A 15,287-nucleotide genomic window follows, 5' to 3' on the forward strand; every position below is an offset into this window, starting at 1 on the left:
CAGAGAAGATGGGGAAAATTCTAGAAGCCGGCTGCCTGGCTCAGGCCTAATGGCAGAGCCTGCCCGGGCTCACTCACAAGACATTCACTTCCAGGATGGTGCTCTCCGCCAAAGGCAACAAGCCTGCTGGCTGCCGCTGCCCCATCTGCTCCGTTGAGACTCTCCCAGAGCCTGGACTCCCATTGGCTCCGTCCCAAGAAGCCTCTTGGAGGGAAGATAAGCAGCTCTTGAGTCGCAGCTGTAGAAATACACGGACCCAGAGAGGCTCGCGCATCTGCTTGCCTGCGTGAGACTCTCAAGTGGGCCGAGGGTGTGGCGGAAGTTGACCCTCAACTCTCCTTGTGTCTTGGTCCTTGTGTCTCGCAGTTGTACCTCCTCATCTGTCCACGGTGCGATCTCTGCCTCTTGTCTTCTGCTTCCCAGAGCCGTGTCCTCGCCTGGGTTCTAACCGCCTTTAATAAGAGACCCCTTCCTACACCTCTTTGTATTTAATGCCAATATTTTTATTACCAAAAAGTGGTAAATAAGAAGTCATATCTTAGCCCTGAGTTGAACATTATGTAATACACACGTGCACCAAAATATTACCTGGTGCCATACATACATACACATACACACACACACACACACACACACACACACACACACACATATTATTCTGTGTCAATTAAAATTTAAATACAATACATACATACATTTATATATAAACATAATTTTCCCATAAAGAAAAACATAGGTGTGTTACAATAATGTCTGATCTAAAAAAGGGGGGGGACTCAAAACAATTTTTTTTCTCATTAAACTTGTTTTAATGGATCTCAAAATTCTGTGGCAGATTTTTGGTCAAGTAGTTTCCGTTAGAAAGTACTGGTTTTGAAAACTAATAATTTAAAACTGACACACACCCACTCAAAGTGGTCCACAAAACATTCTCCTATCCTTCTGAAGGTTTTATGATGCATTGTTATCATTAACCAGTCTTTTATTATTAAACTTAAATGGCCAATTGAGACAAACAGTTCTGAGACCGTTCTTCCACCAATTTAGACTGGGGTGGCAGGTGTTAGGGACAATATTCATTTAGCCTTCTGGGCTTTCTGGGCAGACTTGGTGACTTTGCCAGCTCCAGCAGCCTTCTTCTCCACAGCTTTGATGACAGCCACAGCAACTGTCTGCCTCGTGTCACGAACAGCAAAAAGACCCAATGGAACATAAGCAGAGAAGAAGCTCTCAACACTCATGGGCTTGCCAGGGACCATATCAACCATGGCTGCATCACCAGACTTCAAGAATTTAGGGCCAGCTTCCAGCTTCTTGCCAGAACGACAATCAATCTTTTCTTTAAGCTCAGCAAACTTGCATGCTATGTGAACGGTGTGGCAATCCAGTACAGGCGCACAGCCAGCACTAATTTGGCCTGGATGGTTCAGGATAATCACCAGAGCAGTGACGCCAGCTGCTTCCATTGGTGGGCCGTTTTTTGCTGTCACCAGCAACATTGCCACGTCTAACATCTTTGACGGACACGTTCTTTACACTGAAGCCCACATTGCCCCCAGGAAGAGCTTCACTCAGTGCTACATGGTGCATTTCAACAGACTTGACTTCTGTTGTGACATTGACTGGAGCAAAGGTAACCACCACTATGCCAGGTTTAAGAACACCAGCCTCCGCTCAGCCCACAGGGACAGTGCCAATACCACCAATTTTATAGACATCCTGGAGGGGCAGTCACAGGGGCTTGTCGGTTGGACGAGTTGGTGGCAGGATACAATCCAAAGCTTCCAGCAGTGTGTTGCCATTGGCGCTAACATCTTTGTGGGTGACTTTCCAGCCCTTGAACCAAAGTATATTGGCACTTGGCGCCAGCATATTGTCACCATTCCAACCAGAAATTGGCACAAACGCTACTGTGTCAGGGTTGTAGCCAATTTTCTTAATGTAGGTGCTGACTTCCTTAATGATTTCCTCGAGAGCCCCTCGGGGCTTGCCCCCACTACCTCTCTCATCCTGCCTCACTGGGTCAAAACAATTTTTTAAAGCTAGGATCTCAGGGGCTGAAGAGATGGCTCAGTGGTTAGGAGCACTGACTGTTCTTCCAGAGGTCCTGAGTTCAATTCCCAGCAACCACATGATGGCTCACAACCATCTATAATGTGATATGATGCCCTATTCTGAATAAATAAATAAATCTTAAAATAAAAAAGCTAGGGTCTCATTAGCTATGTAGACCAGCCAGCCTTCAACTGTATATATAATATAGTATATATTATATAATATGTAATATCATGTATGCATATATATTTCATCTTTTTTTTCCAGAGCTGAGGACTGAACCCAGTGCTCTACCACTAAGCTAAATCCCTCAACCTCTTTTTTTGGTCTTTTTGTTATTTTTGTCTTTTTTTAATGCATATATATTTCAAGAAGGCATTTATACTCTTTTCTGTTTTTATTTGAGACAGGATCACTTATTATTTAGCCCAGATGTTCCTGGGAATCTTCAGTTCTCCTGACTCAGCCAACAAAGACCTGTGACCGACTGCCTTGAATCCGTGTTCATAACAATATCCCTCCTGACTGGACCCTAGGGCACCTACATATGAGATTAGGGACAGATTAGGGATTAGATCTGTGACAATTACTAACTACATCATTGTCTCTGTTGGAAAGACGGTATGAAGTCAAAATATTTTCTTCTTTGCCTAACTGTTCAGTTGAGAAGAGACCAGAGTCTTAGTGTGCCGTTGGTATAGCAACATAAATAGATAACAAAGGAAGCAAAAAAAACAAGCAGTTGAAGACACTTAGCATTTCAGTCAGGGAAAAAAAACAAAAACAAAAAAAACTATCACGCCTGCTTAGATTCCAATCCCTGACAGAACACCATTGTGTTGGAGCTCAGGAGTCAGCCGTGAATTCCAGCAGACTGACACTGGAGGGTTGCCACTGCTGAGTTCAGTGACTTTCCATTGAGCTGTGGGAAAATTTGACAGCTGACTCTGGCTGAATCATAGTCCAGAGGTCTTGAATACACAGTTATCCCTGAAGATTCTTTTCCCAAAGTGCAAACCTGGCAAACTCCAACTGGTATTGTACTTTAAAATATATATATATATTTATCTAGTGTTCACTGCGTCAGGCAATTTTTATAGGTTCCTGTGCTGGATAGCTTTATGTCAACTTGACACAAGTTAAAGTCATCTGAGAGGAGGGAACCTTAAAGAAGAAAATGCCTCCATTAGATGAGGCTGGAGGCAAGCCTGTAGGGCATTTTCTTAATTAGGGATTGATGGGCGAGGGCCCAGCTCATTGTGGGTGGGGCCACCTCTGAGCTGGCGGTCCTGGTTCTATAAGAAAGCAGGCTGAACAAGCTATTAAGAGCAAGGCAGTAAGCAGCATCCCTCCACAGCCTCCGCATCCTGCCTCCAGGTTCCTGCCTTGCTTGAGTTCCTGTGATGACTTTCTTCAGTGATGAACTATAGTGATCTGGAAGTGTAAGCCAAATAAACCCTGTGGTGGTTTGAGTGAAAATGGCCCTGGTAGGTCCAGAGGGAGTGGCATTTAGGAGGTGTGCCCTTGTTGGAGTGGGTGTGTCCTTGGAGTGGGTGTGGCCTTGGAGCAGGTGTGTCCTTGTTGGAGTGGGTGTGTCCTTGTTGGAGTGGGTGTGGCCTTGTTGGAGTGGGTGTGGCCTTGTTGGAGTGGGTGTGGCCTTCTTGGAGGAAGTGTGTCACTAGGGGTGGGCTTTAAGGTTTTAGAAGTTCAAGCCAGGCCCAGTGTGGCTCTCTCTTCCTGCTGCCTGCTGATCCACATGTTCAACTCTCAGCTACCTCTTCCACACCATGTCTGCCTGTGTGCCACAAAGCTTTCCACCGTGATGAGAATGGACTAAACACCTGAACTGTAAGCCATCCCCAATTAAACTTTTTTCCTTATAAGAATTGCAATGGCCATGGTGTCTCTTCATAACAATGAAACCTTAACTAAGACAAATCCTTTCTTGCCCAAAAATTCCTTTTTCTTGGAGGCTGGTCTGATGTATTTTTATGCTAATTACTGCTTGCAGTCTCTGTGCCCCATGACTACACTATATCCTTGCCTGAGGACCTTGCTGTTTGACCAATAAAAGGCCATCACACCTGGGCTGGGCAAATAGGATAGGCGTGGCTAAGGTTCCCTGGGCTTTGGGAGACAGAAAGAATCATGGGAAAGAGGGAGACAGGAGGAGAAGAGAGGAAGAAGAAGGCTGCGCCATGGGTCAGGCGGAGGAGAAGCACATGGCAGGTGTGGATGGAGATTTGGCCCAGATGATGTTAAGTAGCAAGTATTTGGGATTATAGATGGGAGGTAGCTCGACGGAAATTAGGCGTGGTGGCGCACACCTTTAATCCCAGCACTCTGGGGGCAGAGGCAGGTGGATCTCTGTGAGTTCGAGGCCAGCCTGGTCTACAAAGCCAGTCTAGGACAGCCAAGGCTACACAGAGAAACCTTGTCTTGAAAAACCAAGAAGAAGAAGAAGAAGAAGAAAAAGAAGAAGAAGAAGAAGAGCAGATGACATGGGATTGGGGCAGGTATCATCCTGCCCCAATATAGGATGTACTTTATGGAATTAATATCTGCCCTACCCCAGGTTAACTAAGGCTATTTTAAAACGTAACAGGTGTCTGTGTCTTGATTGCTAGCAGGTTAGAAAATACCACCATAATAATAATTATAGGGCTGATAATAAATATTATTAGGACATACTGACAAAATAACTGCAACCTTTTGGTCATAATGTTTCATCATAGTAATAGTAGCCCTAACTAAGACACTGTTTTGTTTTGTTTTCATTGATTCCTTAGAACCATCCAGTACTGGAGGAAGTCAATCAATGAACTAAATAATTTGTCTCTGGTCACACAGCTTGGGAATGAGGTTCTGAGATTTAATGTGAGCTTTCAAACTGCTATAGTCTCTGAAAATAACAGAGTAAGAATTCCAAACTGGGGGGCTGGAGAGATGGCTCAGAGCTTAAGAGCACTGTCTGCTCTTCCAGAGGTCCTGAGTTCAATTCCCAGCAACCACATGGTGGCTCACAACCATCTGTAATATGATCTGACAGCCCTCTTCTGGCCTGCGGGTATACATGCAGGCAGAACATTCTATACATACATAATAAATAAATCTTAAAAAAAAAAAAAATTCCAAACTGACAGGCATGAATATCACAGATCACCCACATTTGTTCATTAATAGCAAATATTAATGGTCCCCATTCTCCAATAAAAAGACACAAGCTAACAGACTGGATCAGAAGACAGGGCCTGTCTTTCTACCCCATCCAAGAAACACACCTCCCCATCAAGGACAATCACCTCAGGTAACATGATGGAAAAGATATTCTAAGCAAATGGATCAAAGAAGCCATCCAGCATAGCCATTTTAATATCAGATCAAGTAGACTTCCAACCAAAACTAATCATAAGAGATAGGGAAGAACACTGCACATTCATCAAAGGAAAAATCCACCAAGACAATATTCAGTTCTGGTATCCATGAACCTAACACAAAGGCACCCCAGTTCATAAAAGAAACACTGCTACAGCTAAAATCACACACTGACCCCCTCAGACAGTGACAGTTGGCAACTTCAGTACAAAACTCTTCCAAATAGACAGGTCACCCAGACCAAAATGAAACAGAAATGTTGGAGTTAAATAATGTCATAAATCAAATGGATCTAGAAAGAAGACATGCACGGAACCTTCCAGAAACACTTGCAGAACATACTTTCTTCTCAGCAGCTCATGAAACTCTCTCCAAACTTGACCACATAACTAGGAAACAAACCAAGTCCCAACGGATATGAGAATTTTGAGTTAACGACCTGCATCCTATCTGACCACCATGGGTTAAAGTTGCATGTCAACAACAACAGAAACAGCAGGAAGTGAACACACTTGAACACATCCAAACCTAAGCAGCAGGAGGGAGGCATTTCTAAGAGGCAAGTTCAGGTCCTCTGGAATAGCAGCTGCCTCGATGCTGAGCCACCCCTCCACCCCACCCCACCCCACCCCTGCAACAATTAGTTCAAATGAACAAACCTTCACCCCTCAGCAAAGTAAAAACCAAAAAAACCCACCTCTCAGTATGTCTGGGCAATCTTTCCCCAAGTATTTAAAAACTTGACCATCATTTTTTTTTTTTTTTGGCTTTTCAAGACAGGGTTTCTCTGTGTAGCCTTGGCTGTCCTGGACTCGCTTTGTAGACCAGGCTGGCCTCGAACTCACAGTGATCCACCTGCCTCTACCTCCAGAGTGCTGGGATTAAAGGCGTGCACCACCATGCTCTGCTGGCTAATGTTCTTTTTTTAAAGACTTACTTATTATGTATACAGTATGCATCAGATCACATTATAGATGGTTGTGAGCCACCATGTGGTTGCTGGGAATTGAACTCAGGACCTCTGGAAGCGCAGTCAGTGCCCTTAGCCTCTGAGCCATCTCTCCAGCCTCTGGCTAATGGTTTTTAAGTATTACATTAACACAGGAAACTTCACTAGAATATGCAGTCATTTGTGTTTGTGTAGAAAGAAAATCATGATAGAGAGACAAAAAAAAAAAAAAAAGGAATGGGTTCCTACTAAGGACTTCCAAATTGGTTCAGGAAGCACTCCTAATAATACCATAAAAGAAAGTACGGGTTCCTTTCTGTACAAAGGGTGAGTAGAGGATCACATGACTGGGCATGGCCAATCCAGTTGACTATAACCTAGTACCACAGATCTGAAGCCCTGTAAATCCACCCCCCACCCAGAGTCAAACATTGGCCAATCAGGACTGCCTTCATTTGCATGGTGGGAATTATATGAAGGAGAATTCACATACAAACAGATGATAGCTGCTAAATCAAGACTCCCATGGCCCACTATCTACATGTAGTCCATGTTTCTGTCATTGTCCTTGCTGCTGTGTACTCAATAATCTTACTTTACTCTATTGGACGTAGGCGAATTCCTTCTGACCCACCACCACTTGCTCTTTACCGTTTTGACTTAAGAATTTTGCCTGGGGGCTAGAGAGATGGCTCAGCGGTAAAGAACACTATCTACTCTTCCAAAGGTCCAGAGTTCAATTCCCAGCAACCACATGGTGGGTCACAATGACCTGTAATGGGATCTGATGCCCTCTTCTGGCATGCAGATGTACATGCAGATAGGACACACACACACACACACACACACACACACACACACACACACACACACATCTTTTTTTTTTTAAAAGAATTTTGCCTTGAAAATACCATCCAGACTCTTAACCTCTCACTGGCTATAGATATAAAGAATTCCCCTAAAGCACAAATTCCTAAGGGATGAGTGACTTACCTGGGGCTTCAGTTGCAGCAAGGTTAGCAAAGCCTAGAAGTCAACTGGAAATAGGCAATTCCAGCATTCAGGAGCCCAAGACTCCCCAGCAACTAGCTGACACTGCTGTGGATGGTAGACTGTTACACAATATGGGTGCATAATTACAGACCTGTAACAAAGGCCCTCATTAGGAGTAACCTGGATAACAGAGCATCAAACTGCTTGGAAAGCTCTCAAAGATCAATTAATGTCTACTCTGGCTCTATAAAAGCCGTTTAGACAGTGTGTGCATTAACCACAGGAAGCTGGGGTTCCTGGAAGTTAACGGGAGAGGTCTTCTCACTGACAGTTTGTGATTCAAAATAGGTAGATCACACAAACCATCGATGGCCCTCCAAGAGGGATGAACGCTCAGGTGTGGGCAGCCAGTGCTGAGTTGCTAAAAGGAGCTGAAGATATTATATTAGAGCAACCAATCACCATATTTGTACAGTATTATGGCTTCAATCCTGGTGGAACAAAAGGACAGATACTGGCTGACTGCTAGGAGGCTAGGTAAATATCAGGCCATACAATTTGATAACCCCAATGTAACTCTTTAAAAACAATGGCTTTAGCCCGGCATGGTGGCGCATGCCTTTAATCCCAGCACTCGGGAGGCAGAGGCAGGCAGATCGCTGTGAGTTCGAAGCCAGTCTGACCTACAAAGTGAGTCCAGGACAGCCAAGGCTACACAGAGAAACCTTGTCTCAAAAACAAAACAGAACAAAACAAACAAACAAAAAACAATGTCTTTAAATCCCCACCACTCTGACCTCTCCACACACACCAGAATTGTGTGCAAGTGCTTGTGCTGTTGTTGGTTTGGATTGGTTTGGTTTGGTTTTCTCCAGCACACCAGATCTGACAGACCACCTGGGAATGGCTCTCCAGACCTCAGACGACACAAAGCCGGCTATGCAATAGTAACCATGCAGAGGTCGCTGGACTCAACCTTCCATATAGACACTAGACATATTTTCTCAAGAGACTGAATCAATAGCCCTCGCCTGAACTCTGGAGCCCTTAAAAGACAAGTGAGCTAACATTTTGTTTTGGTTTGATTTGGTTTGGTTTTTTTTCGAGTCAGGGTCTCTCTGTGTTGCCTTGGTTGTCCTGGACTTGCTTTGTAGACCAGGCTGGCCTTGAACTCACAGTGATCGTCTGCCTCTGCCTCCCGAGTGCTAGGTTTAAAGGCGTGCGCTACTACGCCCGGCTGCAGCTTCTTTTAATAAGACCCGAAGTGCCATTCTCCAAATCAATGAGACCACACAAATTCCAAAGGGAGTCTTGTCAATCATCAGCTGGCTGAGGGGTCTTTTTGCTCCACTGCTTTAGACATTATGGATAGGCAAGAAGTTCTCCAAGTGCGGGAACCCGCAGATTTCCCCTCATGTTTGGCAGCAGGGAAGAGGAGTCCGCAGGCTGAAGCTGCTGCAAGCAGCGCCCTCTAGTGTTACAATCCTTGTATCTCTGGCCCTCTGCAGGCGCCTGGTTTTTGTTTTTGTTTTGTTTTGTTGTTTGTTTATTCGGTTGGTTGGTTTTTTGTTTGGTTGGCTTTGTTTGTTTGTTTGTTTGTTTGTTTGTTTTCCTAGACACGGTTTCTCTGTAGTCTTGGCTGTCCTGGACTCACTTTGTAGACCAGGCTGGCTCGAACTCACAGTGATCCGCCTCTGCCTGGGATTAAATGCGTGCGCCACCACCATAACAGGTGCCTGGAACTCCTCCAGTGACAAATGTCTACAGTTTCTCTTCTGGAGCTCCTTGCAACTTTTTATCTTTCCATCGTCTCAATTCTCTGCCTTCTCTTCCCATTTTTCTACTTCCATTGCCCACCTTCCTGGTCTGGCTGCTTTGAAACCGTGAATCTGTTTCTTCCGCTGTCAGGCGTCTGGCCAGATGAGCGCTTCCACAGTCAGGACGCTTCAGGGTGCGTGCCGGGATCAATGGGGTGCAACGTGCCTGCCACCACAAGGAGCCTGCCTCCTCTGCCACAAGACATCTGTCTCTGTTGCTGCTTTCTCCACATGTCACCACCTCAGCCCACACCACTGAGAACAGCCAAGAAATGGACTCTGGGGAGAAGCCTGTCATTTGGGTAACACAAGAGTATCTCCCGCTGACTCACTGAGCTAGCCTAAGGAGACTAATTATACTTCCGGAAGAGATATCTGGCTCAACACAACCATTTCCTGTGATTCTCAACCTTCCTGGTGCTGCGACCTCATTAATACAGTTCCTCGTGTTGTGGTGATCCCCTAGCCATATCATTATTCCATTGCTACTTCATAACCGTAATTTTGTTACTGTTATGAATCATAATGTAAGTATCTGATATGTAGAATATCTGATGTGGTACACCCCGCCCCCCCCCCCCGGGGTCATGACCCACAGGTTGAGAACTGCTCGAGATCACCGTCTTATCTCTCAGCATCAATCAGTCACTGAGGCTTGTTGTGTTTTGAACCAGTCTGCGCCTTGCTTCTTAGTGCCAACCAGAGCCAATCAAGACCTGCGTTTGGACCAGTCACGGTCTTAGCCCCACTCAGAGCATCTCTCTGTTAGACCATGGGATGTGCTCTCCTCCTAGGCAAAATGGAAATGGTTGCACGGTCCTCTGAAGTTTATTTGGTACCAGGCATTTTTGCTTTGGGGAACTGGGTTAACTAGCTGAGGTTTTCTGGCCGTGTGTGTGTGTGTGTGTGTGTGTGTGTGTGTGTCCTGCTCTACCCCTCTCCATCTTATTCCTTTGAGAGTTTCTTTCATGGAACCTGGAGGTTGGCTGCTGGAGATATACTGTCCTTTCTACCAAAAAATGGTCAAATAAAGGTAAGGCAAGCACTATTTTAAAAGAAAATGGCTGTTCTTGGTGGCCAACTTGTCTACACCCAGAATTAACTAGAACCCAAAAATGGAGGGGCACACCCATGAGGGGTTTCTGCTTAACTTGAAGGGGAAAGATCTGTTTTTAATCCAGATTGTTAAACTGAGAAGACTCACCTCTAACCTGGGTTCTACCTTCCGCAGAAGGACATGGGAGAAGGAAGCTTTTGCTCTTTGCTGCTTTGCTCTCTCCTCAGCTAGCAAGTTCCGTTCCTTCACTGGCATTAGAGCCTGCTTCTGGATCCTGGGAAATACGGAGGACCATCTGAGATACCCAGCCTCGTGGGCTGAACAGCTGCTGGATTCCTGGGTCTTCTGTTCATCGACAGCCATCGTTGGATTAGCTGGACCACAGCCCGTAACTCTTTTTTTTTTTTTTTAAGATTTATTTATTATTTATACAGTGCTCTGCCGGCATGTATACCTGCACACCAGAAGAGGGCATCAGATCACATTATAGATGGTTGGGAGCCACCATGTGGTTGCTGGGAATTGAACTCAGGACCTCTGGAAGAGCAGTCAGTGCTCTTAACCTCTGAGACATCTCTCCGGCCCCCCGTAAGTCATTCTAATAAATCCCCTTTTGGTAGAGAAAGAGGATCATTTTGTAGGTTCTGTTTACTCAGTGGATGTTATTTTAGCTCTTTTCTCCTTGTCTACTGACTTATTTTGGGTTTGTGTAGATATATTAGTATATACCATAACATTTACCATTTTAACCATTTTAGTTATATGGTTAGTTAGCATTGAGTACACTCATATGCATGAGAGCTAATTGTATTGTTGCTGTGGTAGAACCACTTATGGCAATCATTTAAAGGGTGAAGAATTGTGCCTCGGTTTGAGAAGGAACAGGAGACACACGGTGGCGGGGTTGGCTCCTGCCTGTGATGACAACAATGCAAAGCAACGTGCTCACCTCCAGGCTGGTCAGGAAGCTGACAGCCAGCGTGCCCGTAACAAGTACTACAGCTCAGCCACAGGGGAGTAACATTCACCTGGAGAGCTCGAGCTGCCTGCAGCCCTCCCTGGCTTTCAAGTCCTCCGCCTTACTTCTCCTGGTGTCCCATCTCCACATAGGGACCCTAGACTCCTGCTACCAGCCCCCCCACCCCCGTGGTCCACTCTTTGGACCCCCTCTCCTGGAATGGACCCTAACTCCACCCACTCTGTGCTTTGTTCAGGAACTCTTGCGGCGTGCTCCCCAACCCCTACTGAGGATCTCATATCTTGAACAACCTCCTCCAATTCCTTCCCCTTTGGCCCTTTTCCTCCAGGCAGGGACACCAGAGCCACACTGCCAATGCCACCCTCGCATTCCGTAGCCTCCCTGAGGACCACATATCTCTTGCCTGATGGCCTGTCCTCCCTCTCCATATTGGGACCCCCAGACTCTTCCTACCAGTTTCACCCACCCATGTGGCCTGCACGAGGACCCTGTATCCCATACGTACTCGGTGTCCCCTATCCCAGATAGGGACCCCAGACTCCCACAGCCACTGAACACACTCCATCACTGTCTGTGAATTCCTGGTCCCTTCTTCCAGACTCCTGAGAATAGGCTGTGAGAATCGCCTAGCTCTGCAGAAGGACCGCTTCCAAGCTTAGAAATATCACCCAGCAGAGCTGATTCCCCCAAGACTGAGCCTTGTATATTTTTAATATGTGGGGTGTGTGTGTGTGTGTGTCACGAGGCACTTACAGATATCAAAGGACAACTGTTGGGGATGAACTCTTTCCTTCAATCAAGTAGATTCTGGTGCTCAAAGTCATCGCCTGTCTTGGTGGTAAGTAAGTACCTTTAGCTGCTGAGCCTTGTCACAGGCCCTAGAATTGGATTTCTTGTTTGACTATAGGTCAGCTTTGAAACAGCTCAAACAACATTCCACAAAAGCCAAGATGCATGTTGAAAACCCCTCTGAGATAAATTCCTGCATATTTGAAGCTCAGCTTGTTACTTTATAAATCATTATCTCTTTTTCTGTGGAGAGGAATATGCAAATCAGAATTGCTAAGAGAGATTAAGAGGGAATAAGAAGAAAGTAAAAAAAAAAAATGTAGAAAAATGCCATCCAACTGGCACAAGGTATAATTAAAGTATTTTCAAGTTTTTTCTTTATATACAACTCAACTTTGCCTGCTGACAGTTTTAAAAGACTCATTTCTGAATCTTACCACATTGAGGCCTATTATATTGTCCCGGAACAGAATTTATATTAAACTCACTGTACTTTTAAGTGAATTTATCTTCCTCCTACGATATACTTCCTGATTTTTCCCATACTTAAAAACTACAGTCATTTCTTTTGTCCTTCCTTTAAACTTGTTACTGTCACTCCTGCTTTTGAAACTTCTTGTGTTCTGTCCCTTCCTAGCTCCTTCTCTTTCTACCATAGCTGACTTCCACACTGCATCCTGTACCGTTCAGTAGGAGGCTGCACTGGCCCCTAGAATAGCTAAGAAGCAAGTTCTCCTATTTAAGTCTTAAAGTATGTTTGTCTTCCGGTTAATTTTCCTACTGTAACACCTCCATCATGGCCATGTATTTGTTGTAATGTCTGGTGCATTGATTTTTAAGTATAAAAAAAAACTTATTATTTTTGTTGTCAGTTTTTGTCTTTTTTTTTTTATAATTTATTTTTTTTTTTATCTTTTATGTGCATTAGTGTGAAGGTGTCAGATCCCTTGGAACTGGAATTACAGACAGAAGTGAGCTGCCATGTGGGTGCTGGGAATTGAACCTGGGTCCTCTGGAAGAGCAGGCAGTGCTCTTAACCACTGAGCCATCCCTCCAGCCCTGTCGGGGTTTTTTTGTTTTTTTGGTTTTTTTTTTGTTTTGTTTTTTCAAGACAGGGTCTCTCTGTAGCCTTGGCTGTCCTGGCCATCATTGTTTTTTTAAGGCAGGGTTTTTACCCTGGCTGTCCTGGATGCACACACACTCACACATGTACACACTTGCATGCATGCACACTATTGGTTCTGAAGGACCTTGACTAATACAAATTTTTTTTTGATCAAGCATGGTCCTTAAGGAATGGAATAGTAAGGATAAATGTTTCTAATATGCCCAGTAGGGTTTTTTGTTTTGTTTTGTTTTTTGTTTTTTTGGTGCTGACTCTAATTTGACTATGCCTACAGTTACAAAAAAGTTCCTCTTGATAATAGAGGGGACATTATCTACAAGGAGAACTCTTTAATGGATTATGTAATATGAGTGAGTCTGTGACTCCTGACTCACCACTTCTGACAGGCAAGGGATTTAATGATTCAATACAAAAATCTTTGAGATGTTTCTGGAAAACTAAGACGTACAATGGTCTAGGCTGGTTACTGGTAGCACTGCTGGATAAAATAACAAAGGGAAACAACAGGCCCTGAGATCTAATCCTCCACCTCCAACTGTGGGGCTAAAACTGTCAAAAAACCAGGAGCAAGGACTCATCACTTGCCTAATTACCTCACCATGAGCTAAGCCTCACCACTGAAGAGTATATGCAGTTAAAGTGAAGACACTGATTGGAAAACATTGGGGTCCCTTAACTTGGACCCCCTAAGGAAAGGCTCTGACATCCCTCCGAGCCCTCACCCACGAAGGCTTTATTTACCATTCCCAAAGAGCTGAGGCATTTGTCCATGACGTGGCCGTGCCCATGTCAACAACACACATCTGCTCAGGCCTTCACTCACGCAGTGTCCTCTGACCGCTACACAACCCTATCTGCCACTGATACTTCAAATGCCACCAGGTCTGTGGGTCACATGTTCCCAAGGGGAAGAGCAGTCTGTACATCAGCCTGCACCTCTCTGGTCCCTCAAAACCAGAAGAGTTCAAGCCACTTGGCATATGAGATGGCGAGAGTCATACACCCACATGAGACACACACATTCTGCCTCCAGACTCTGATAAGCCTCGCTACAAACGCTTTACTTCTTTCTTGGTGGCAGGAAAGGCACAGTGCTAGCAATGACAGGGCTAGTGGCTGCATCTCTGGGGGGAGAGGGGGGACATTCTGTCTCAGGAAACAGTCGGAGCTCAGCAAGCGGTCTCCATTTGCTTTGCAGTATGTTTGTTTACACATCCAGGTCTGTGATATTGGAAGAGAACCGTGCCTGTTTGCTGTCCGGGGTGTTTGCTCATTGTACCTATGATCCCAGCACATAAGATAAACTGAGGGCAGCTTGGAAAAGGGCAGATCAGAGACTAGCAATAGAATACTTGCTAATGAATGAATCCTCCCTCACAAATACCATTTGTGAGGGCCAAATAACTCATGCCCTAAATTAGACCCAAAGTCCCTTTGAAGACTAGGACTTCAATATGCGACTTAGGAGTAGGGGACACACACCCATTCATCCTATCACAAGGCCCCATAGCATTCCCCAAGGTGAGCCTTCGGTGTGCCCAGCCCAGGCTTATCTTAGGTACCAGCACATAGTTTGTCTTGAGTATAGATTTGAGTCTCCCAGGCACTGGAACACATTGTGAAGGTCCACCCTTGATACAAGGGAAGAAAGAAGAGCTTCAGGCTGATGACAGAAAATTGATGGCACCAGTGGGCATCCAGGAAAAGTAAGCCCTAAAGGCAGGTGACCTGGAGTATGGAGCAGGCCGCCCCGCCTCCCCTCAGGCTCAGGAGAATGTGTGTCTGCAAGGAGCTGGGAGTGATCCAGTGCAGTCTCATGGCAGGCTGCGGTGAGGGCAGTGCTGGACTCAGATGGAATTCAGGAAGGAAGGAGAGATTAAAATAACAGGATGATGGTGCTCCGAAGACAGACAGATGGCTATGGGGTGTGGTAGAGGGAGATGGAAACCAGACAACCAGCCTTGCTGCACCTGCCATCTTCCCCTGCAGAGACATCAGGACACTCTGGAAGGGCAGCCCCGAGCCCATAGCCTTTGGGAAACTGACACACAGAGCCTTTCTTCTTCTTCTTCTTCTTCATTATTGTTGTTTTGGTTTTGGTTTTTTGAGACAGGGTCTCTCTGTGTTAGCCTTGGCCTGTACTGGAG

The 15,287-nt window shown here is 45.3% G+C and overlaps 1 pseudogene across 1 annotated transcript; it reads right to left on the reverse strand.

Annotated features, from left to right (window-relative positions):
• Positions 1-892: 892 nt before the first annotated feature.
• On the reverse strand, positions 893-10,609 carry LOC311581826 (elongation factor 1-alpha 1-like; annotated as a pseudogene). Its single transcript has 3 exons — positions 10,394-10,609; positions 9,230-9,284; positions 893-2,018 (listed from the first exon to the last, which is right to left on the reverse strand). The product of its transcript is annotated as an elongation factor 1-alpha 1-like (transcript).
• Between the last annotated feature and the right edge of the window lie 4,678 nt (positions 10,610-15,287).

Source organism: Acomys minous (assembly GCF_964271855.1).
Source record: "Acomys minous genome assembly, chromosome: 13".
NCBI classification, from domain to species: domain Eukaryota; kingdom Metazoa; phylum Chordata; class Mammalia; order Rodentia; family Muridae; genus Acomys; species Acomys minous.